Here is a 24,618-nt window from a genome sequence, read left to right as displayed (position 1 = left end):
TGCTGCCCGCCCCCCACCCCCCCCCCCCCCCCCCCCCCCCCCCCGCCAGGTCACACTGGGCTTTCGTTTCAGTGGGCCCTCCTCTTCCCTGCGCCCCGCCCCCCACATCCCTGCCCACCTGCCTCTTCAGCTGAGGGACATTCTGTCCTTGGGAACATCACCCTGACCTCCTACCCACGTCCTGAATATCCTGTGCTCTCCCCCTTCACACCCCCAGCACATTGACCTGGAATTGCCAAGGGGCCTCTTCATCAGCTTTGGCTCACTGGTCCCAGAGAAAAGTCCCTCCAATTAACACTGGCACCAAAAAGGCCAGAGCCAGAAACAAAAGGGTTGATTGGAAGGAACTGTTTCTTTTGAAAACAGAGTACAAATTATGACAAGGAATTCGTTCTGCTTGAGAGTAAACAAGATGTGAGCTACAATGGAAACTACAGGCTAATTCTTGAAACAAACAGATAAAAAAAGAAATTAGTTCATTGGGGATTTTTTGGAAGGGCATCCCCCCCACAACTGTGTTCAATAATTCACATTTAATATTTCATTTTTTTTTCAACGTTTATTTACTTTTGGGACAGAGAGAGACAGAGCATGAACGGGGGAGGGGCAGAGAGAGAGGGAGACACAGAATCGGAAACAGGCTCCAGGCTCTGAGCCATCAGCCCAGAGCCCGACGCGGGGCTCGAACTCACGGACTGCGAGATCGTGACCTGGCTGAAGTCGGACGCTTAACCGACTGCGCCACCCAGGCGCCCCTCACATTTAATATTTCAATAGGATTCTGGAATCATTTGGGGGGGAAATAGACGCACACACATACACACACACACACACACACACAGAAAATAAAACAAAAATGCTATTGTGGGTTGAATTGTGTCCCCCAGAAAGATATGTTGTGGTGGTACCTGGGAATGTGACCTTATTTCAAAATGGGATCACTGCAGATGCAATCAAATTAAGATGAGGTCATCCCGGAGTAGAAGTGGCCGCTAATCCAATGACGGCGTAAGAGAAGTTTGGACACAAAGACACAGACGTGCACGGAGGGAAAATGGCCGTGTGCCGAAACTGGAACGATGTGTCCACAAGCCGAGCGGTGCCAAGGATTTGCCCACAGCAGTGGAAGCTGGAAGAGGCAGGAAAAATCGGTTCCCGGAGCCATCGGAGGGAGCACGGCCCTGTGGGCACCTCGATTTCAGACACTGAACTTTCAGCACTGCGACAGGATTAAGCCTCCGCTGTGCGAGCTGCCCGGGTTGTGGCACTTCGTCATGGTGGCCCCAGGAAACCGGACACAGGTCTGCGTCTGACCATTCGGTGTTTGAGTCACTCTCCCTGGAGCAGGCTTGGCCACCTTCTCCCTGTTTCGTTTATTCCTTAGACGGACCACAGGTTCCTCCTCCGTCAGTAACTTACCTGCATTTGGGTCTAGGTCCATTCTCTTCCACCACGTGAAATCATACCAGGTCCAAGACTGACCGTATCATTTTGGGATAGACGTGCATTGTTGTATTAACTTTGGGGGCAATGTTGACTACGTCCCACACCAGAGAACAATTGATTAAAGATTTAAAAAAAAAAAAATTAACAAAAAGATCGTTTTCTGTGGGTGCAGTTTGTTGCTGAAATAATCCTGAAGGTTCAGATGGAGTCTGATTTCCTAAGTCACCAATTTAATAGTAAGTGGTTCTCATACTGTGACAACATTAGCTTCCCTCCACACCTTACAACCACCCTCCTTGCAGACGTGACACCCCTAGTGGGCTCCCCAAAGTGCGCATCGAAAACACAGATGAGGCGGTGAATGCCGTTGGGACCACCGGGAGCGTAAAAGTTGGATCCCTACTTTACCTCAATATAAGTTCCTGATGGGTCAATGTTTTACACGGAGAAAGAAAATCATAAAAGTACTAGGGAACAAAAAAACACATGGGGGGCTTTTAAAATAGTAATTTGAGGGGCGCCTGGGTGGCTTGGTCGGTTATGCGTCCGACTTCAGCCCAGGTCATGATCTCACGGTCCGTGAGTTCAAGCCCCGCGTCGGGCTCTGTGCTGACAGCTCAGAGCCTGGGGCCTGTTTCAGATTCTGCGTCTCCCTCTCTCTCTGCCCCTCCCCTGTTCATGCTCTGTCTCAAAAAATAAATAAACGTTAAAAAAAAAATAGTAATCTGAGAATAGGTAAGGTCTTCCTACAAAAAATAATTAAACGCAAAAGCTGCAAAGGAAAAAGGTGAGTCCAACTTCCTAAAAATCCTTAGAGGCGCATGGGAAGGGACGATTATAAACAAGCTAAAACTACAACAAACTGGGAGGGCGAGGGGAATATTGCGGCTTGTATCAGAGAATAAGTAATTTCCTTAATATGAAAAAGAACTTCGGGGCCCCTGGCTGGTTCAGTTAGGGGAATGTGCAACTCTTGACCTCAGGGTCATGCATTCAAGCCCCATCTTGGGCATAAAGCTTACTTAAAAAAATAAAAAGTAGGGGCACCTGAGTGGCTCAGTTGGTTGAGCGTCCGACTTTGGTTCAGGTCATGATCTCACGGTTCATGAGTTCAAGCCCCGCCTCGGGCTCTGTGCTGGCAGCTCAGAGCCTGGGGCCTGCTTCAGATTCTGTCTCTCTCTCTCTCTCAAAAATGAATAAATGTTAAAAAAAATTTTTTAAAAGTGGGGTGCCTGGGTGGCTCAGTCAGTGAAGTGTTCTACTCTTGATCCCAGCTCAGGTCTTGATATCAGGGTTGTGAGTTCAAGCCCTGCATTGGGCTCCCAGGAACATTAAGTTAAAAAGCAAGGTTCAGTTTCCTCAAAAAGTTAAGTGTAGGATTATTGTATAAGACAGCAATCCCTCTTCTGCGTATCCCTGGAAAGCAGGGACTCAAAGAGATATTTGTGCACCCATGTTCCCAGCAGCATGATCACAACGGCCAGCGGGTGGAAACAACCCAAGTGTCCATTAATGGACGAATGAATAAATCATGTGGTCCATTCATACCGTGGAATATTACTCAGCCATTAAAAAGAATAAAGTTCTGGGGCGCCTGGGTGGCGCAGTCGGTTAAGCGTCCGACTTCAGCCAGGTCACGATCTCGCGGTCCGTGAGTTCGAGCCCCGCGTCAGGCTCTGGGCTGATGGCTCAGAGCCTGGAGCCTGTTTCTGATTCTGTGTCTCCCTCTCTCTCTGCCCCTCCCCCGTTCATGCTCTGTCTCTCTCTGTCCTCCAAAAAAATAAATAAACGTTGAAAAAAAAAATTAAAAAAAAAAAAAAAGAATAAAGTTCTGGGGCGCCTGGGTGGCTCAGTCGGTTAAGTGGCCGACTTCGGCGCAGGTCATGATCTCGCGGTCCGTGAGTTCGAGCCCCGCGTCAGGCTCTGTGCCGACAGCTCAGAGCCTGGAGCCTGTTTCAGATTCTGTGTCTCCCTCTCTCTGACCCTCCCCCGTTCATGCTCTGTTCTCTCTGTCTCAAAAATAAAATAAACGTTAAAAAAAAATTAAAAAAAAAAAAGAATAAAGTTCTGAAACGTGGATAAGCCTTGAAAACGTTACGCTAAATGAACCAAGCCAGACTCAGAAGGACAAATACCGTAGGATTCCACTTATATAAGATACCTCAAATGGGTAAATTCGTAGAGACAGAGTGTAGATGGCAGGTGCCAGGGACTGGAGTAGGGGTTAGGGAGTCAGTGTTTAATGGGGACATAATCTCAAGTGTGGAAAGGTGAGAAAGTTCTGGAGATGGATGGTGGGGGTGGTTGCACAACCATGTGAATATACTTAGTGCCACCGAGCTGGGCACTTAAAAATGGCTACAACAGGGGGCGCCTGGCTGGCTCCGTTGGAAGAGTATGTGACTCTTGATCTTGGGGCTGTGAGTTCAAGCCCTACGTTGGGTGTAGAGATTACTAAACACAAATTTAAAAACTTTAAAAAATGGTTACAGTGGTACATTTCATGCTATATATATTTTACCTCTTTTATTTTTTATTTTTTTTTAACGTTTATTTATTTTTGAGACAGAGAGAGAGCATGAACGGGGGAGGGTCACAGAGAGAGGGAGACAGAATCTGAAACAGGCTCCAGACTCTGAGCTGTCAGCACAGAGCCCGACGCGGGGCTTGAACCCACGGACCATGAGATCATGACCTGAGCTAAAGTCGGACGCTTAACCAACCGAGCCACCCAGGCGCCCCCGAGATTATTTTTTAAAAATAAAATAGGGGCGCCTGGGTGGCTCAGTCGGTTAAGCGTCTGACTTCAGCTCAGGTCATGATCATGCAGCTTGTGGGTTCGAGCCCCGCGTCGGGCTCTGTGCTGACAGCTCAGAGCCTCGGGCCTGCTTCGGATTCTATGTCTCTCTCTCTCTCTCTCTCTCTCTCTCTCTCTCTGCCCCTCCCCCACTCACACTCTCTCTCTCCTTCAAAAATAAACATTAAAAATAATAATAATAAAATAAAAAGAGTGAGGGATGTGAGTCTGCCAGGGCTGAGGGAAGGTGAGGGGTGAGGGTCCTCTGTGACCCTACCCCAGTGCCCCCCCGCCAAAACCAGCAAAAGGAAAGAAAGCGGGGGCTGACAGAGAATAAGAGGTCAAGAGAAGCTGAGTTCAAGCTTCCTCTCTGGCTGTGTGGCCTCGGGCAGCTAACTGCACCACTCTGGGCTTGTGTCGTCGTCTGTGAAATGGGAATTTTTTTTTAAAACGTTTATTTTATTTTTGAGAGAGAGAGAGAGAAAAAGCACAAGTGGGGGAGGGGCAGAGAGAGAGAGAGACATAGAATCCAAAGCGGACTCCAGGCTCTGAGCTGTCAGCACAGAGCCCGACGCGGGGCTCGAACCCACGGACCATGAGATCAGGACCCGAGCAGAAGCGGAACGTTTAACCGACTGAGCCACCCAGGCGCCCCTGAAATGGGAATTTTTAATGTACTTGCTCCACAGACAGGGGTGGGTATGTTCATCTCTATAAAGCTCCCAGCACGGGAGCCTCGTCATGCTGTTCCCTGCCCGGCTGCTGGGAACCTCAGGCTGGCAGGCAGGCGTCACCAACTCAAGTGGGTTATCCCGCCGACACTGGGAAGCTGGCAGGGCCCTTGGGGAGGCAGCAGCAGGATGGAAGGAGGCAGAGTCGCTCCAGGGAGAACAGCTCAGTATCCCCCCTCCCACCCCCCACCCCCCACCCCCCACCGTGGCCGGAGAAGTTGAAGCTGTGTACGTCCAGTCAGACGCTCACATACAGACACCCCAGAAACACAGAGACACCCCTGCAGACACACACACACACACACAGAAACACAGAGACCCAGAGGGACCTGGAGACACACGGACAAGGAGGCAGGCCGACTCACAGACATAGCCAGTAAGGCCCTCTTCAGAGCCCTTCTTGGAAAACTTCATTTCCCACCTTGCCTCGCCCCATCCTCTCTGCCCTTAAGGAACATCTGTGAAACAGCCACTGGGTACCGGGCCCTGTTTCAGCGTTAGGGTCACTGGGGGATCAAGATGGGACCCCCCCCCTGCCCCCCAGCCTTGAGGGGTGGACATTTTCCAGGAGGAGGCTGTCAGGCACAGGATAAAAAAGGAACCGAGAGGGAGGAGGGCTGGGGAGATACAGCTGGTGGGGGGGGGGGCAGTGGCAGGCAGGGGGGTGGCAGGATGGGTGGACAGCGTGAACCCCTGACTAAAGGCCCAAGGGATGGCGGGAGGGGGCCACGCGGACTGGCAAGAAGAAGGAAAAGCGTTCCAGGCAGGAGGAACAGACAGCGTAAAGGCTTCTCCACCTACCCCATCCGACCCGTCCCAGCCCTCCCCAGCCCTGACCCAGGCCACTTGGATGAAACAGCATGGAGGCAGGGGTCCCTCCACCTATCTGTCCCCCAGATGGCCTGGTTCTCTTCCATTCCACAGATGAGGACACCTTGGGGCTCAGAGAGGCTGTGTCACACACCCGAGTTCACACAGCACAAACATGAGCCCGGGACTGTCTGAACCGGGGGCTCCTGCCTTTGGGGAGAGGAGCCCCCCACTGAGGACAGAGGTCTTGTTTGGCAAAGGCTAGGCCAGGGAGGACAGCCAGACACAGAGAGGCCTGGGACAGCAGACCTGGCGTGAGTTGGGCGCTGCAGGGCACAGAGAGGCAGTGACAGACTTGTGGGATTTCAGTCCCCACCCTGCTGGAACAAGGGAGCAGCAGCCCCGGAGACCCCCAGAGGGGCTCAGAGGTCTGGAGGGGTGGGTGATGGGTGCATGCTGCAGGGGTTGTGGGTCTGACCTGGATGGGGCCCCAGACTGCTGATTTGGAAACTGAGTCCAGATGTGTGTGTGTGTGGGTGGGGGGGGGGGGGCTGGTTCTGAGAACACAAGCAGGACTCTGGGCGGGAGGTTGGGGGTCTGAGTCTCCTACCGCTGCCGTAACAAGTCAGCACTCACTTGGTGGCCTAAAAGAACACACGGTTATCTGACAGTTCTGGAGGTCAGAAGTCCAAAACGGGTCTCACTGGGCTGAAATCCAGGTGCCCACAGGGCCACATGTTCCTTCTGGAAGCTCCTGGGGAGAAGGTGTTTCCGGCTTCTAGAAGCATCTGCGTTCCTTGGCTCATGGCCCCTTTCTTCATCTTCAGATAGTACAGCATCTTCCACCTGGGTCTGCCCTTGAAGCACAAAAGGTGTGAAAACCCAGAGGGGAGGGGGAAGCAAGGCGCTCCCCCTCTCTGCCTCTGGTCCCAGCTTTGGGCCGGCCTCCCTAGGGTTCCCGCTCCCCCTCCCCAGACACCCCACACTGGGCTCTCGGGCTTAGAAACTCCCACCGACCAGATCCTGGCCTCCCTTGATGCCCAGAGCCCTGTCCGAACCCCTTCCACCGGGCCCCAGCGGCCCCCACGGCAGAGTCCGATTTGAAGTCTGATTGTGCCTCTCCTGGGAGAGCCCTGGAGGGCCTTGGTGGCTGGCCCCACCCTGCTGCCCTCTTCACTCACCTCTGGACTCTAACTCCACTTAATGCCACCATCCATTCACCTCTCAGGGTTCAGATGCCACCTCCTCCAGGAAGCCTGTCCTGAATACTCCCTGCTCACACATGGGGTGGGGGCAGGAGAAAAGGAGGGCATAGGGTAGCCAAGAAATCTGTCCCTGACCCTGGCCCACCCAAATCCTCTTTCAGGGGCCTCCCCCTCTACTTCTCCAGGGATCTGCTGTTTCTCCCCTGGGGCCTGGACTCCCCCCCCCCCACCCCCCAGGTGCAAGGCGATAAAACCGCAGCTCCTGGGCCCTGCAACTGGGAAAGTGGCTTTATGGCCCTTCCTCTCCCCCGTGCACAAAGGAGCTCTTGGGAGCACAGGGGGAGGGAGGGAGGGTTTGAGGGAGAAGGACACGCACATTTGAAAAGAGAAAAAAATAGTCTCGTGGAGGAAACAGCAAGTGCGGAGACCAGAAGCGGGTTGGGAGGCACAGGCTCTCGGGCCCCTCTTGCTTCCCATGTGTGGAAATCAAATCTCAGCAACGTGAAGCAACCGGCTTAGGGTCCCACGCCCAAGAGGCCCGGCCTTCTCCCTCCCTCGCCCTGGATGTGCTTCAAGGAGAGGCTTATTGTTCAAAGGTGAAGCCACTTGGTGAGGGACCGTTGGCCAGCAGCTCTGGAACCCCCTTCCCTTCGGCTGGGCCAGCTGGGCCGTGAGCACCGCCCCCCCCACCTCCCCGGGGTACGACCCAGGCGCTCACAGACTACCTGCGCCCCATTCAGGATCGGCTTCCGTTCAAGGCTCGCCGGGGCTCCCTGCTCCCGCGCACTGCTGACCCCGGGTCACTTTCGCTTCCATCCGGCAAGAGAGGGCTGGGGGCTTGCCCACCACCCACGCGGGCCCGTCTCCCCTGCTCTGCCTCCTGACCCCCCGCACCCCACCCGCCTGCCTGCCCTCCGCTACGCCCAACCTCCCAACTGGGCAGTTAGTGGGCTTCTGCGCGCGCTTCCGCCCCACGCCTCCGAACTGGGGCGGCTCGGTCTTCAATCTGGGACAAGTGGGGAACCCGAGGTGGCTTCTGAGGCCCGAGACAGTCCGGGCCTCCCCAGCAATCGATGCCTGGCCGGCCCGTGTGCTCCCGCGATCAGGGCACACGCGGTGTGGGTGCAGATGCGCGGGTCTGGGCGGGGCCAGAAGAGGGGACCCGGCAGGAGGGGATCGCGCGGACGTGCGGCGAGCGGATCGGAACCAGGAGCCAGACTGAGCGCCGAAGGTGCTGGGTTCAAAGGAGAGAGATAAGGCGCAGCCCGGGGACCTGCCGCTGGCTCTCGGCCAGGCGCGCCTCCGGACAGGCCTGGAGCGGGGGTGGGGGGGTGGGGGGGGTGGGGGGCGGGCCTGGGGGCGGAGCTAGGCCGGGGCCCCGCGGCGCGGGGCGGGGGTGTCCGGGAAGCGGTCCAGTCCGCGGAGGGGGCCGAGCGCCGCCCGGACCCCGCGCCCCGCAGGGGCCCGCCCCGGCCCGGCCCCGCCCCTCCAGGCCCCGCCCCCCCACCCCTGCCTACCTCCTGGGCCCACGGCGGAGGGGGCCCCGGGAGCAGAGTCCCGCTGCCGCGTGCGGGCCGCGCCTGCTCCTTCCTCTCCGCGTCCGTCCCCGCTGCGCCCCGCCGCCTGCGCCCCCAGGTAAGCGAGCGCCCCGCGCCCCGCGCCCCGAACGCCGCCCGGAACGCCACCCTCGCGGCGAGCCCCGGCCCCGCCTCCGCGGCCATGGCGGCCCCGGTCCCCATCACCGCGTCCCCGGGCGGCCTCTCGGCGCTTCCCATCCGGTCCCAGGCCCCGGCCGCCGCCCCGAGCGAGCCCTGCTCCCCCGAGGGTCGCGGCGCCGCGAGCGCCCGGGACGCGGCTGCGAGGCGGGCGGGCGGGAGGGAGGGAGTGGGGGCGAGCTCGGCGCGGCGACGCGGGGTGGGGGGGGGGGGGCATCCGGATGTGTGAACGCGAGCAGCGCCGCGGGCGTGTGGGTCTGACACCCGCGAGCCCACACCGAGCGCCTGCGTGGGGGCCACCGACGTGCCCGCGCTGGGGGCGCAGCCGGGGCCCTGGCCTCGCAGCCCGGCTGCGTAGACGGCTGGCAACCGCGTAAACAGACTCGGATCGCTCCAGCCCGCGCTGAGTGCGGGGAAGACGACACCTCGGGGAGACGGGGTAAGGGGTGGGGGACGGATTGTCGGAGGAGGTGTCATCCGGGCTGAGTGGACCCGCCAGCGAGGGCTGCTGAGGCCCAGGAAGCACCAAGATTCCGAGGCGGGGCCCAGCCCGGTGTGTCTGCGGGGCAGAAAGGAGGCCAGCGTGGCTGGAGCGCGGAGAGGGAGGCTTGGAGGTGGGGAGAGTTTGGCCCGAGCCTCGAAGATGGCGGGGAGTGAGTGAATTCCACTCTCGGGTCTGGGGGCGGGTGGGGGGGGGCACGGGAGGCTTAGAGTCAAGTGAGCTCCCCGGTCGTGTTGTGTCTTAGGAAGATCCCGTGCTGTGGGCAGGAGGGATGGGAGGAGTCCCGGGAGGAGGCTGCTGGTTTGCACCCCCCTGGAAGGAGCGGTGGAAAGCGGGTGGGGGGGGGGGTACCTCCTGGCAGAAGACGTCCTCTGCATTCCCTGCCTGCTTAGAAGTGGGGCGTGAAGTAACATGCTGGGAGGAGATTTCTGGCACTGGCAGCTGGGGGCATGCAGGGGCCTTTCATTCCGCGATGGGGAAACTGAGGGAGAAGCAGGTGGGGTGGGGCTGTTGTGGCCGCGTCTGACTGGCGAACCCCCTGAAATGCCGCCCGATGGGGGGAGGCTCCTGGAGACCAACTCCACACCCAGGGGAGGTGTCCAGCGGCCGAGTGCAGGGGCCGCGCTGGCCCCACTAGGGTGACCTGGGTCTCTTTTAGGGAGGCTGCCTGAGGAACACATTCTGGAGGGTGGGGTTGCCTCTGAAGCTCCCCAGTCGCAACTCAGTCCCCTTCCAAGAGCAGCTGCTGTGAATCAGCATGGCTGGGGTAGGGGTACGAGGAGCCTCACGCAGCACACCTGAGCCCGGGTAGGCCAAGCCAGGACGTCCCGTGCCTTTCCAGCTCACCTACTCCCAATGCGGGTGTCTTGAGAGGGGAAGGGAGAGGCGGTAGGAGTGAGCTGGGAGATTTGGTCACTGAACTGGCCTTGTGACCCCAGGGAAAGTTTTCTGAGCTTCTGTTTGCCCATCTGTAAGATGGGTCAGTAGAACCTATCCCTGGGAATGTTGTTCTGATCAGAGGAAGCCTTGGCTAGGAAAGGACTTGGCTGATCCCCCACCCCCCGCAGCCTCACGCCTGAGGGGTTGGGGGAGGGCTCCAGAGCCAGTGGGAGTGCACAGCCTGAGGAGCCCCCATTTCTGCCTGCTCTCAGAAATGGGAGCGCTGTGTAACTGCGCCCACCTCCAGACCCAGGGCCTGCCTTCTGCAGACTGAGTGAGTCAGGCGTGTAAAGTGTTTGGTTGGCCCAGCGCCTGGCTTGGAGTGATCACTCGGCCCAGGAGCCATTGGGCTCCTGTATTTGGCAGGGGGGGAGCGGGAACGGGCCATCACCCTTGGGATGCCCACAGGAAAGCAGGCATGGGGGGGGCGGGGCACATGCTCCTCTCTTATCTGGGCACCGCAGGCTGTCCCCTTTCCGGCTGTCCGGAGGCTGCCTCTGACCTTGTCCTGCCTGTATGAGTTCAGTGCCCTCAGGCTAGTGACTTCACCTCCTTCTCGCCTCAGTTTCTTCACCTGTAACATGGGAATAATAGCAGTCAGCACCTCAGAGGCGAGTGTGGTGCCCAGCTGCTAATAAGCACCTGATGAAACAGCAGATGTCTGGATGTGTGGGGGAAGGGAGCCCAGAGGAGGGGCCTGATTCAGCCTGGGGAGGGGTCAGGGAAGGCTTCTCGGAGGAGGTGACCATTGGTGGGTCACTGAAGACGCCTAAGAAGTAACAGAGCAGAGAGACTCCAGCGGGGAGAGACTGGGGGGTGCATGGGAGGAGCCACAAGCAGGAGCTGAGACCAGCATGGAAGCAGCTGACTGGTCCAGATCGTGATGGAGCTGAGAGGTGCCTGGATCCCCGAGAGATTTGAAGGGGGTGGGGGTGGGGGGCGGAGTGGAACGGCCACTGATTGGGGAACAGGTTCGGGTACGAGTTCAGGTACTGTTTGCGGCATCTGGAAATTGTGTCCCTGCTCCGCAGCCGGGTTGGAGGCGGGCTTTGAAGAAGCCAGGCTGGAGGTTGGGAGAGGTCCCCATGGGGGGTGGGGGGGGGGGGTAGAGAGAGGGCAGGACGAAATGGAGTAGGTGGCAAGGGCTCTGGGGAAGAAGGAGGAAGGGCGCCAGTGGCTCAACGGGTTAACCGTCCACTCTAGATCTTGGCTCAGGTCATGATCTCAGGGTTGGTGGGATCGAGCCCCTCTTTGCACTCTGTGCTGACAGCGCAGAGCCTGCTTGGGATTCTGTCTCTGCCTCTCACCTGCGCGTATGCGCAGGCGTGCACCCTCTCTCTCTGTCTCAAAATAAATAAACGTTTAAAAAAAAAAAAAAAAAAGAAGGAAATGGCCAGCGCAGCTGAGTTTCTGAATCCTCTGCATGAATAATTCAGTGGCAGGACTTCTACTCCCTTACTTGACTGTCCTTCCCACCCTCACCCCACCCCACCCCAAGCCATTCAGATGGGCTCTTTTTTTTTTTTTTAAGTGTATTTTATTTGCTTTTGAGAGAGGGAGAGAGAGCACCGGGGTGCATGCCAGCACACGAGCAGGGGAGGGGCAGAGAGAGAGAGAGAGAGAGAGAGAATCCCAAGCAGGCTCAGCACGGAGCCTGATGCGGGGCTCCAACTCCCGATCATGACCTGAGCCACCATCGAGAGTCCGACGCTCAACCACCTGAGCCACCCAGATGCCCCCAGATGGACTCTTCTTTGCCACCCTTGCAGAGGCTCTGACCAGAGTGGCATCTGGGAGGTCTTTCTCCTCCTTCAATCTCGACTTTATACCTTTGTTAATATGAGGCTGTCACCCCAGTTCCCCACAATGAATGGCCGGGAGCTTGTTCTCTCCCCATCCCATCTTGGGCTCCCAAACGCATATTTTGCCCCAGGATCCCCTGACCGTGTGTCTGAGGAGGGGGGCCACGTGCCTGCCAGCCACACCTTGGAGAACCCCTCTGCCCTGCGCTTGGCCCCACCCCTCTCCCACCCTTACGTCCGTCATTTATTCATCCAGCATGCATTTATGAAGTGCCGGCACCGGGGACGAGCGGTGCACCAAAGGAAGCTTCCTTGCTGCACACTTTTTGGAGGAGTAATGTTGGGGGGGCGGAGGGGGTTACGACGAGACTGAAGGTCTCAGGGCTCCCGGGTCCAGTAACAGCAGGCCCTGGGAGGGTCCTCGCTTGAAGGGTGAGAGGAGTTGAGCCCTACCTCTCTGCAGTTTGCAGGGGCATGGCTTGGCTGCTTTGTGGCCTCCTACAGTGGTCATTTCTGGAACCCTGATGGCCCAGGCGGCTGCTGGCAGGAGGAAGGGAGCAAATCCACCCCCTTTCCCAGCGGGGTGGGGGGCAAGCTTCCGCCTTCCCCCTGCATATGGTGGGGCTCAGCTGACCTGGGAGACTTCTCGGAAGCACTGAAGTAGCCAGGGAGAGGGCTCAGGTGGGGGTATGGAGGGAGGGGGCAGCAGCAGTGACCGGCAGGGCCCCGAGCTGGGGGTTGGAGCGGGACACTCTCAGAGAGGGGACAGGGATGCCGGGACGGCGGTCAGCAAACACCAAAGCAGGAGTGTCGTGAGGGTGGCCCTGCCATCGGCCTGCTGTCACTCCCTTTGCAGATGGAGGAGAAAGGAGTGGGCCCCCTTCCCCGCCCCTCCCTGTAAGGCATGTGGACGAGGGCTTGGTCACCTGGATCTGGTTACCCTTCCCACGCCCACTACTGAGCCGGGCAGACCCCAAGCCCTACCAGCTTCAGAGGCTTTAATGAGAGGATTCAGAGCCTCGGACTCTGGAACCTAGATTGGTTGGGGGTCCTGCTGAGAGCCAGGATGCTGTGGCCACGACTGCCCTCCCCACCCCCATCTCTATCTACACTGGGGATGGGTGTGCCTAAGGGCAGTTCTTTTTGGCCCTGGCTCAGTTATGACGACGATCCCCGCAGGCGCTGAGGAGCCACCGCGGGCACAAGGGAGTCTCACTCAACTATTAGGAGATGGCAGGGGACAAAGACAGTGACAGGGAGAGCAGGCAGGATGAGCTCTGGAAACATCTGCGTCTGGATCTCCTTTTTCCATCCGAGATGTTGGTGAGGGTGGGTCGTAGTATAAGGCTGTCGCCCCCCTGCCCTGACCTCTTCCCACATGCCCCTCTGTTCCTGTGGGCTTCCTCTCTGTGCCTCGAAGCTACTGCACGTGGCCCGGCCTGAGGGCCTTTACACAGCCTGTCCCCTTTGCCGAGAATGCTCTATCCCTGTGGCTTCCTCGTGTCTTCTTAGACCATCCTGACCTTTCTGTTTAAAATTGCAGCCCCCACTGCCCATTCCTGATCTCTTTTCCTGCCCTATTTTTCTCTCCACTATCCAGAATAATGAAATAAATTAATGATAAAATGTATAGTATTTGCCACCCCCAACCCTCACCCCGTCCAGGACCTCTGCTCCATGAGGGCTGGGATCCTCATTTAGTGTGTTTCCTGCTATGACCCCAGCCCCCTGGCATACAATGAGTGTGTGTGTGTGTGTGTGTGTGTGTGTGTGTGTTGGTGGGGGGGGGGGGTGTGGAGTGGCTAGCCAGAGACTGGAAGCAGCTGAGGGCAATTTAGGCCCCGAGTCAGGACACTCGGAACTTTCCCACATGTTCCTAGAATTTTCCAGAAATGCGTTCAGAGTAAGAGGCTGGGGGGAGCAGAGCCTCTCTGAGGAGGTCACTTTTTCCCCCTCTTGATGGATTTCGAATCTTTCACTTTTGTATTTTTTTAACGTTTGTTTATTTTTGAGAGAGAGAGAGAGAGAGAGCATGAGCAGGGGAAGGGCAGAGAGAGAGGGGGACCCAGAATCTGAAGCAGGCTCCGTGCTGTCAGCGGGGCTCTGTCCCCACGAACGGTGAGATAATGACCTGAGCGGAAATCAAGAGTCAGAGGCTTACCCAAATGAGCCACCCAGGTGCCCCTGAATCTTTCACTTTTAAATAAAAAGAAAAAGGTTTTGGTGGGCCATTATCCGGGACAAATGCCAGGACCCTTGAGGATGTATGTTACCAGTGCTGTTTCGCAAAGGGGCTCATTTCTGACACTAAAGTCCAGTGTCTCCACGGCCATGTCTCCCTTTCACGTGCATGGAGGGTCCAGAGGTTCCCCTGGTCTGCACATTCTGAGGAGGCGTGGTTGTACCCGTGCACGTGCTTGGAGTAATTGTGTATTTACTGTAACCTTCTTACACGATGAAATTCACACCACTCTGCAGAAACGGTGCGATTTATGCACTGGGATGTGTTTCTTAACTCTAAGAGCCCAGAGGACTAGCACGGGAAACAAAGCCTCTTACTTACATGCCTGAGTGGTTGGTCCTACGTTTTGCTGAAGTTGGCTCTGGGGGTTGAGGATTTTCAGACAGCAAGAGAGAGCCGTGGCGCTTGCGTTGATGACATGTCAAAGATGCTTGTGGTAACTTCTGGATCGAGACCGGGGCGTGAGCCACAGGGCAGGTAGCTGCTCACCTATTTCAACCTTGGACAGTATTCCTCCGAGACTCAGTGAACATACTTGATTGAAATTCTGGAAATAGGTGAAGGGGTCGCAGCTTGGGACCTTGGGGAAATCTGACAAGCACGTAAGTCATTTGCACACAGCGTTGCTCAAATATTGCCTAGAGATCGGGCACAGAGTATTTAGAAACAAGAACTGCATGGGTGTGTGCAGCCACTGACTTTTTCATTCATAGGATAGTTCACTCCTGCTTCGGAGGCAGAGACTGGATGTCTCTGTTGTTACTGAAATATTCTTTAAGCACCACCCCTTGTAGGTTTTGGCTACATTGTATCTGTTGCTTACTAAGGCATTCTTTGTTGCCTTACTTGTGCTGCCCAAACTTAGGTCTTCTGAGGAGGTAATATGGGAGCTGGGGCCAGAGTTAGAGCTGAGAGCAGACACAGACAGGAATCGGATCCTGTTCGTTGGAGAGCCCCCCCCCCCCCCTGCACCCACCCCGTTCGTTGGGGAGATGGACACGTCCCTGGGCAGTTACAAGGAAAAATAATGTGGACCAAATGGAGGATCCACAGGCTCCCTGATGCAGCCTGGAAGTCCCGGAAGGCTTCCTGGAAGCAGCAACAGGCAAGCTGGTTACTTGAAGGGCTGCAGGAATGGTGGCTAGTGACTCGGGCCAAGGGGGACATCTGGGTATTGCATTGGAGTGGTATTTCTGAAATCTGACCTGACCCTGGGAGTCCGGCCACGGACGCTGGCTAAGAACCATGGGTGGGAGTAGGGGCTGTCTGGGTGGCTACAGGACGTCCTCCGGGTGCCGGGCAGGGGGGAAGGGACAGGCTTGTACTTTGTGCTGCGTGCTGCTGAGGGCTGGGTGGGGAAAAGCGGTCTGCCCTGCGCGCCCCAGCCGCCCTCCATCCCCCACCACTGCCTCGCCCTGCATGAGTGCACAGCCCTGCATCTGTGTGCATCCCCTACCGGAGGAGGGGCTCCCCTCAACCGACATCTGGGAGGAAGTGCAGTGGCTTGGCCTTTAGTTATGAAAACACCTCTGGTCCTTAAAGGGCCCCGGATAGACAGCGTTTGGGCGGGGGGGGGGGGGGACCCCTCTGTCTCTCCACCCCATGCTCCAGTCCCGCAGCCCTACCCCACCTGGAGAGGATGACCAGTGCTCACATGTGCCCTGCACGGGCTCCCCACCCTTCCTAGGCAGGCTGGCGGGATGGTGGCAGTTCATAGGAGGACAGGAGGTACCATTTGCCTGACACCATCCGGCAGGAGCAGATCTGCCCAGGCCTGTGGACTCCCAACAGTCACTGTTTGCCGCTACCTGACCCAGAACCCAGACAGGTGCGTGGAGGTCAGAGTGGGGAGGAGGTGCCTGGGGGTGCTGCGGCTCCAGAGCCCTTAAGGCCCTGCCCTTCCCCATCGTCACCCCTCTTTATGCTCAGAAGGCACTTTCTCAGAGTCCCACACCTGGAGGTTTGCCCAAAGGGCTCTTGTCCCCTCCCCCCCGCTGGGTTGGTTGTCCCCCAATTCCTGCCGAAGCGGGTGGTTCCCAGATCAGGTTGCCCCCGCCCCCCCCCCCCCCCCGGCCCCTGTCCCCTCCCAGATGCCAGCCACCGATGAGCTCCTGGGCAGCACTTTCCTCACCTGTGAAATCCCAAGGACAGCCCACGAGGGAGGAGAGTTCACAGAATCACTCCCTTCGGACATCGAGGCCTGAACCTCCCATGCTGCCACTGGATCTTTAAGGCCCAGGTGACAGGCACTTGCCACCCTCCCCTTGACGAGGAAGGCTTGGACCTGGGCTGACAGCCTAATCAGCATCAGGTGCCGGCCGGCCAGGACTGAACGTCGTCTTGTTTTCATTGTTGGTTGTCTTATGGTCCCTGTCCGCATGGGACACTGACGCTGGCTTTCTCTTCAGGGGAGGGAGGGGAAGTTTCTTCTGAAAATAAATGTACTGAAAAACAAAACTCGCCTTCTGAAGGAGACGGGTGGGTGCCTGATGCACAGATGGGAGAGGCCGGGGTTGTGGGAAGGATGGAGGGGAGGGCTTCCTGGTGGTGGACGTGTCTGAGAGCAGACTCATGAAGAACCAGGAGGCCTCGGCAGGCAGAAGGGAGGGCATCACTGGCTGGGGGAACAGCACGTGCAAAGGTCCGGAGGCGTACCTGGGGGCAACGTGCCGGGGGCAGGAACTCTGGCAGGATTTCAAGCCAAGAGTCTGATTCGCACGTTGGAAGGGCGGCCTGAGCAAAACCCGGAGGCGGGGAGCCCAGGGAGGAGGCCACCGTTACTGACATGAGACATGAGGGCGTGGCCGTGGGACGCGAGTGGGAAGGGACCCGCTTGCTAGTCACGGGGCAGATGGATGCTATCGCAGGGGCTCCGTGACCCGGGCGTGTGTGGAGGGCTCCGGGACAACTCCCAGATTCCTGTCCCCAAAGACTGGGTGGAAGGTGGGACCGTGGCCAAGAAGCCTGGGGAGGAAGAGAGCACACCCGGGTGGGGAGGGCTTGAGCGCGATGCGTCTGGGAGAGAGCAGTCAGGGGGTCTTGGCTTAGCAGGTTTGTTGTGGGAGAGACCTGGGAGCCGTGCTGATCAGCTGTGTGGATCACAGCTTCCAGCAACAGCAGATGACAGTGGGGGTCCAGGACTGGATTTGGGGCCAGAGGGGAGGAAACCCAGCATGGGTTAGAGACAGGACAGCAGAGGGGAGGGGAGCCGGGACGCCTCGGTTCTCCGAGGGAGGGGCAGACGAGGGGTCGGATACGCAGTAAGAGGTCATGGACACGCGGGCCGCGGTTGGCCAGGGAGGTGGGGGGAGTCCCTGGGGACCTAGGCCGAGTGGGTGGGAGTGAGGTGGAGACAGAGTGACACACAGGCACGAAGGCAGGGTCTGCTTTCCAAGAATGCCAGGGTGGCCGCCGATGAGCTGAGGTTCCGTGAGCCCGTGTGCCTCTGGGATGCCCAGTGGTGTAGATGAGAGTTCAAACTCCAGCTGTTTGCCAGTTGTGTGACCCCGGGTAGATGACTCAGAGTCTCTGAGACTCAGCTTATCCACGAAATGGGGACCCTCACAGCACCTTCCTCAGGGCATGTCTAACATTTCCAGCGTAGGAAGGTAGGGCCCTTGGTAGGGCACAGATCCTGCCCTGGGGCAAGCCTCTACGGGTGACACCTGGCATGGTACCAGCACCCCAGGCATGTTGGGCAATCCCCGGTACGTGCATGGGCAAGGCCTGCTGTCCCAAAAAGAAGCCTGGCTTTTGCTGCTACTTGGCCCTACCCGAACCTGGCCCCATGTACGCTGTCACCAGGGAGCGGCAGAGGGGCCCAGTGGCCCGCTGGTGGGAGAAGTAGGGCAGGTGTTAGACGAGATCGGGTGAATAAGGGGTGCCATCAGAGTGTAACCTGGAACCCACAGTTCTCTGGCATTGCTGAAGGGGCTGACCTGGATTGGGAATTGGTTTCTTAATGGTCAGCTGAGGTGGGGGGGGGGGGTGCGTATTGACAGCTAGAAATGCCCCCTCTGAGCCCGTATGTCCTCTGCCAAGCACCCCTTCGGTGGGAACCTTTATGTTCCTTTTGTACTCATGTGACTTTCTATTCAAAAAGTCACCTTTAGGGGCGCCTGGGTGGCGCAGTCGGCTAAGCGCCCGACTTCAGCCAGGTCAGGATCTCGCGGTCCGTGAGTTCGAGCCCCGCGTCGGGCTCTGGGCTGATGGCTCAGAGCCTGGAGCCTGTTTCCGATTCTGTGTCTCCCTCTCTCTCTGCCCCTCCCCCGTTCATGCTCTGTCTCTCTCTGTCCCAAAAATAAATAAACGTTGGAAAAAAAAAAAATTAAAAAAAAAAAAAAAAAAGTCACCTTTAATATATACACACCCTAGAACCTTACTCAGCCTTAAAAGGCAGGACGTTCTGACAGCTGCTGCAACATGGACCTTGGGACCTATGCTCAGTGAAATAAGCTAGTCATTCAAGGACAAATATCATATGATTCCACCTGTGGGAGGTCCCTAGAGTCATCAAATCCATAGGAACAAAGCAGAATAGGGGTGACCAGGGTTTGGGGGTGGAGGAGTCGGGAGCTAGTGTTTAATGGGGACAGAGTTTCAGTTTTGCAAGACAAAACCCCGGAGATGAATGGTGCTGATGGTTGCCCAACAATATGACTGTATTTAATACCACTGAGCTGTATGCTTCAAAATAGTAAGGATGGGGGCACCTGGGCGGCTCAGTCGGTTGAGCGTCCAACCTCGGCTCAGGTCATGAGCTCACGGTGCGTGGGTTCGAGCCCCGCGTCGGGCTCTGTGCTGACAGCTCAGAGCCTGCTTCAGATCCTCTGTTCCGCTCTCTGTCCCTCCCTCATGCGCTCGCTCGCTCTCTTTCGAAAGTAAACGTTAAAAAAATAGGATGGTATATTTTTATGTTATACGTTTTCTACCACAATTAAAAAAAATTTAAGTCACCCTGAAACATTCCTTGTAAAAATCCCTGAATCCCAAAACAAGCAGACCAGCTCCTCCCTCCCCTGACTTCCTGATATAATAACTCTCCTGATTGTGGATATATATATATATATATATATATATATATATACACACACACACACACACACACACACACACACACACACAGACATATAAGAATATAATCCTTATAGCCTATTTCTGTGACTTAAATTGCATATATGTGGCCATGGGAGAAGATTAAAAGTCTCTTCATTTTCTTTAAGTATTTTTTCTGGCTCCGTTCTTGTTTCCTTCTCCTTTTGGGACTCTAATTAGATCTGATAATGTCCCAAAGGTCACTGAGACTCTACTTTTTTTTTTTTTTCCAATTGTGGGAAAATATACAAAATGTAACACTGACCATTTTAACCACTGTTAAGTGTGCACCTTAGTAGCATTGAGTACATTCACAGCATCCTGCAGCCATCACCACTGTCTATTTCCAGATGGCACTTTTTTTTTTTAAGATTTTTTTTTTAAGTGATCTCTACACCCAATGTGGGGCTCGAACTCATGACCCTGAGATCAAGAGTTGCACGCTCTGCCGACTGAGCCAGCCAGGAGACCCCAGATGGCACATTTTTATTTCATCTTTGTTTTTTCTTCTCTGTTCTTCAGTTTGGATGTTTAGGATTTATCTAGCTTCAAATTTACTAACTCTTTCTTTTATCTTCTTTGATAGGCAATCGAGCCCACATGTGACCTTTTAATTTCAAGTAATTTCAGTTTTAGAATTTACAGTTAGGGGACAGCTGGGTGGCTCAGTCAGTTAAGTGTCTGACTCTTGATCTGTGCTCAGGTCTTGATCTCAGGGTCGTGAGTTCAACCCCCACGTTGGGCTCCGTGCTGGGTGTGAAGGCTACTTAAAAAAAAAAAAAAAGTTATGTTTGGTTCATTTTTCTGCTTTTCTGCTGAGGTTTCTTATCATTCAGTAGTAGCTATTTTTTTCTTCACATCTTTGAATAGATTTATAATAGCTGCTTCCAAATCCTTATATGCTCATTCCAACATCTGGCGCATTTCAGAGGTTAGTCCCCATTAATTTCCTTCTGCTTTGAGTATGGGTCATGGTGCCTCATTTCTTCAAGGGTCAAGTAATTTGGGGTTGTATTCTGTATTCTGTCAAGATGTGTTGGGGAGACTCTGGATTCTGTTGTGTTCCTCCGGAGAGCACGGCTTTTTTTTAAATGTATTTTTTATCAGGCAATTAACCTGTCTGGACTCAAGCTCTGAAAGTCTGTTTTCCTTATGGTGGGTGACAGGTGAGATCTCACTTCCTTTCTTCCTTTCTTTTTTTTAGGTTTATTTATTTTTCAGAGAGAGAGAGGGAGAGAATGAGCAGGGGGGCAGGGGGAGAGGGAGAATCCTGAGCAGGTCCCACACTCAGCGTGGAGTCCGATGCAGGGCTCAATCTCATGGCCTGAGCCGAAATCAAGAGTGAGACCCTGGGATGCCTGGATGGCTCAGTCGGTTAAGCGTCTGACTTCGGCTCAGGTCAGATCTCACGGTTCGTGAGTTCAAGCCCTGCATCAGGCTCTGTGCTGACAAGCTCGGAGCCTGGAGCCTGCTTCAGATTCTGTGTCTCCTTCTCTATCTGCCCCTCCCCCACGCTTATGCTCTGTCTCTGTCTCTCTCAAAAATAAATAAACATTAAAAAAAAAAAAAAAGAGTCAGACACTTAATTGCCTGAGCCACCCAGGCATCCCTCACTTCCTTTCTTTTAGCCTTAGCTAGGCTGGTTGGAGCCTGCCCTGAACCACTGCACAGAATTTTTGTGTAGAATTTGGAACTTCCTTTTTCTGGCTTTCTCCTTTCCTGCGTGTCCTGTCCCATTGAGTTATTGTCGTCTTTCTGGGTTCTGTCTTCTCATTTTTCAAGCCGGCTTCTATTTCCAGTGAATAACAGTAAAAAAGGAAACGCGCCCTGGGCCGTTCCCTTATCCCTGGTATAGATTCCCCTCCAACTGCTACCTATTTTGGGTCATGCTAGAGCAGCACCAGCAGACTTGTGGAAATGTTCCTTATCTGCACTGCCTGTTAGGGTAGCCACAAGCCACATGTGGCCAATGAGCATAGACATTTTGCTGGTGCAACTGAGGCATTGAATTTGAAATTGAATTGAAATTTCATTTCCATTCATTGCAATTCAGAAAGCCCCCTGCTGTTAGTAGCTGCCGCGCGTTGGACAATGCAGCACTGAGGGGTTTTAGCTTCGAGGTAGAGTTTCTTGTCCCCGAGGGGCTGGCTGGTCCGATGTGGCTAACTCCGCCTCCCCCAGAAGCTGAGCTCTCCTGGTGGTTTTCCATTGCATAAATTACTTATCAGGTCATCAGTGGCCCCCTGCATTTTGCATTTATTTTTTTAACTCCTTGACTGCCCCCTCCCCAAGTCCGTGAGCATAACATTTCCTCCTCTTTTTGTCCCTTTGGTTAATTTTTAAATTAAAAAAAAAAAAAGTGAACCGTGGTAAAATACACATAACATAGAAATTACCATCCTGACCATTTAAAAAAAAAAAAAAAGGTTTATTTAGGGGCGCCTATATGACTCAGTCGGTTAAGTATCCGACTTCAGCTCAGGTCACGATCTCGCGGTTTGTGAGTTTGAGCCCCGCTCGGGCTCTGTGCTGACAGCTCAGAGCCTGGAGCCTGCTTCGGATTCTGTGTCTCTCTCTCTCTCTCTGCCCCTCCCCTGCTCACGATCTGTCTCTCTCTGTCTCAAAAATAAAATAAAACATTAAAAAAAATTTTTTAAAGTTTATTTATTTTTGAGAGGGAGGGAGATAGGACAGAGAGAGAATCCCAAGCAGGCTCCACACTGTCAGCTCAGAGCCTGATGCGGGGCTCAAACTCATGAAAGGTGAGATCATGACCTCAGATGACATCAAGAGTCAGACTGAGCCACCCAGGCGCCCCCGATCTTGACCATTTTACACAGTTCAGTACTGTTAAAATATTCATATTGTTGTCCATCCGTCTCTAGAACTTTCTCATCTCCCCAAACTGAGACTCTATCGCCATGAAACACCGACTCCTCACCCCCTCCCCCGCCTCCCACCGTCTACTTCCTGTCTCTGTGGACAGGACTCCTCCAGGGACCCCCTGTAGCAGAATCGAACAGTATCTGTCTTGTGACTGGCTAGCTCAACTGAATGTAATGTCCCCAGGGCCCCTCCGTGTTGTGTCTTCCTTCTCCTTTCAAATTATAACGTAAGATCTCATTGTGGGGCACCCAGATGGCTCAGTCGGTTAAGCATCCAGCATCCGCCTTTGGCTCAGGTCATGATCTCGTAGTTCATGGGTTCGAGTCCCGCGTCAGGCTCTGTGCTGACAGCTCGGAGCCTGGAGCCTGCTTCGGATTCTGTGTCTCCTCTCTCTGCACACCACCCCCCCCCCCCAACTTGGGCGCGCTCGCTCACGCTCCCTCCCTCTCTTAAAAATAAACTTAAAAAAAAAAAGATTTCATCATATGGAACCCTGAGGCTTCTGATCTCCAACTGTTAGACATCAGGATTGCAAGTTTTCACTGGAAGGGAGAGAGGGATAGACTCCAAAAAGGCACAGGAACATCTGGGGAGTGATGGATGTGTTCATTATCTTGACTGGGGCAATGATTTCATGCATATGTACATACATCAGAACATGTCAAACCACACACTTAAGGTGTGCAGTTTTTTGCGTGTCAGGGGTCCCTCAATAAAGCTGTATTTGTGTTTTGTTTTGTTTTTTAATTTTTTTTTTCAACGTTTATTTATTTTTGGGACAGAGAGAGACAGAGCATGAACGGGGGAGGGGCAGAGAGAGAGGGAGACACAGAATCGGAAACAGGCTCCAGGCTCTGAGCCATCAGCCCAGAGCCTGACGCGGGGCTCGAACTCACAGACCGCGAGATCGTGACCTGGCTGAAGTCGGATGCTTAACCGACTGCGCCACCCAGGCGCCCCTTGTGTTTTTATTGTAATAGCCCAAGAGGGCTCCCCTCACCCCCAAGCCGTATGCTTGATCAGTTCCTGTGCAGGTGACAGATCCCACCGCCCCCGCCCCTTAAACTCCAAGAGACCTGAACTTCTCCTTTCTTGGTCTTGAAACCTTCCAGACTGACCCCACCCCCAACACACCCCCACGCTAGGTGGTGCTGGGGACCCCAGAGATCTGTCCCTGGCCTGGCTCTCACGGTCTAGGGGGACACTGAGAGCCAGCTAGCTTCCTAAGTTCCAGGGCTGAAGAAATCTCTGAAGAAAGGCCCAGGGGTGGGGCAGGGCAGGGTGGGGCCGGGCCAGGATGGGGACAGGGCTCTGCTGAGGGTGGGAAGGGCAGAGAAGGGTTCTTAAGGAAGAAATTCGATCTGACCCAGGTCTTGAAACACTGGTAGGACCTGGTCCTTTGAAGCACCTGCCAGTGGCCCTGCACAGATGGAGGGCCTGAGGCACTTGTCCACACTGCAGACTTCTGATCTGCCTCTGAGAACTACCGACTTGGAGTCGCTGGGGAGACAGCGAAAGGATGAGTTTGTAAAGAAGTGCTTTGTAAATTTCGGATACACTCCAAAGTCTGAGAAACATGACATAAATATGAAAAGAACGTGGAAGAAAATATTTGTATTTCAGTATACGAAAGACCTTACTTCAATTTCACTCGTTAAAACATCGTAGATGAAGTGGCATGTAAAATGCATCTGTAGTTCTTAAATGGTAGTATGATGAAGACATACATACCCACTACCAGGTTAAGGCACAGACTATGCTTGAATAAAGCAGGTGGAGGCATCTCAGACTGAAGGCTCGGCTGATGCAAAGGCCCGGAGGCTGGACCGCTGGGGAAAGCCCTTGGGCATCCCAGCGTCTGGGTGTGGGATAGCGCAGGGGCTCCCCGGAGCCGTAGGAGGGGGCGGATTCCATCAGGGTGGCCCACGGCCAGCCCCAGGCAGCTGCAGAGTGACCCCCATGGCCCCAGTGTCGGTGGTCCGACCGGCTGAATGACCGGTGGCTTCTTGCTCTGAGCCCGGGCTTCCCAGTTCCAAAAATGGGGAGACTGTGGATCTGCGTTCTGGGAATCAAGCTGACCTTGCCTGTCAAGGCAGATGGTTTCTTTTCAAGGAGGCTCTGCACCCAGTGTGGGGCTTGAACTCACAGCCCCGAGATCGAGAGTCGCACGTCCCCCCGACGGAGCCAGCCAGGTGCCCCGGTGGTTTCTTTCTCGAGAAAGTCGGACCACCTGTGCCAAAGCCCTCGTGCCCACCCACCTGTCCATGTCTCTGTACCACCCGTTCATTCATCCACTTAGCAAACGGTTGGCATCTAATGTACCAGGCCCTATTCTCAGGATTCAACGGTGCCTAAAACAACACTCGGGGCTTCACGAGTCTTCTGCCTTGAGGTGAGACGGACAAACTAGTAAATACGAGCTCACATAGGACAGGAAGACTAAAGGAGC

General features: G+C 55.2%; 1 protein-coding gene and 1 long non-coding RNA gene across 5 annotated transcripts in view; one reads left to right on the top strand and one right to left on the bottom strand.

The window, feature by feature from the left end:
- Positions 1-5,347: 5,347 nt before the first annotated feature.
- LOC123605238 lies at positions 5,348-7,855 on the bottom strand. Of its 2 annotated transcripts, XR_006715673.1 has the most exons (3): positions 7,715-7,855; positions 6,966-7,056; positions 5,348-6,641 (listed from the first exon to the last, which is right to left on the bottom strand). It is a non-coding gene; the product is annotated as an uncharacterized LOC123605238 (long non-coding RNA). The 2 variants fall into 2 exon arrangements; XR_006715672.1 differs by lacking the exon at positions 7,715-7,855 and having other exon boundaries at positions 6,966-7,213.
- Positions 7,856-8,459: 604 nt separating this feature from the next.
- The window catches only part of CERS4 (ceramide synthase 4), a 34,966-nt gene continuing 18,807 nt past the window's right edge, over positions 8,460-24,618 (top strand). The window contains exon 1 of one of the 3 annotated variants that reach the window (XM_045491822.1): positions 8,460-8,624. The gene's annotated coding sequence lies outside the window, so the exon portion shown is untranslated. Of the gene's footprint in view, positions 8,625-8,924; positions 9,144-24,618 lie in introns of those variants that run through there. The other 2 variants (XM_045491823.1, XM_045491824.1) reach the window with 2 other exon arrangements.

This window comes from Leopardus geoffroyi, chromosome A2 (genome assembly GCF_018350155.1).
Source record: "Leopardus geoffroyi isolate Oge1 chromosome A2, O.geoffroyi_Oge1_pat1.0, whole genome shotgun sequence".
Lineage (NCBI taxonomy): Eukaryota > Metazoa > Chordata > Mammalia > Carnivora > Felidae > Leopardus > Leopardus geoffroyi.
The sequence above is the reverse complement of the archived record's forward strand: the minus strand, read 5'-3'. Positions and strand labels throughout refer to the sequence as shown.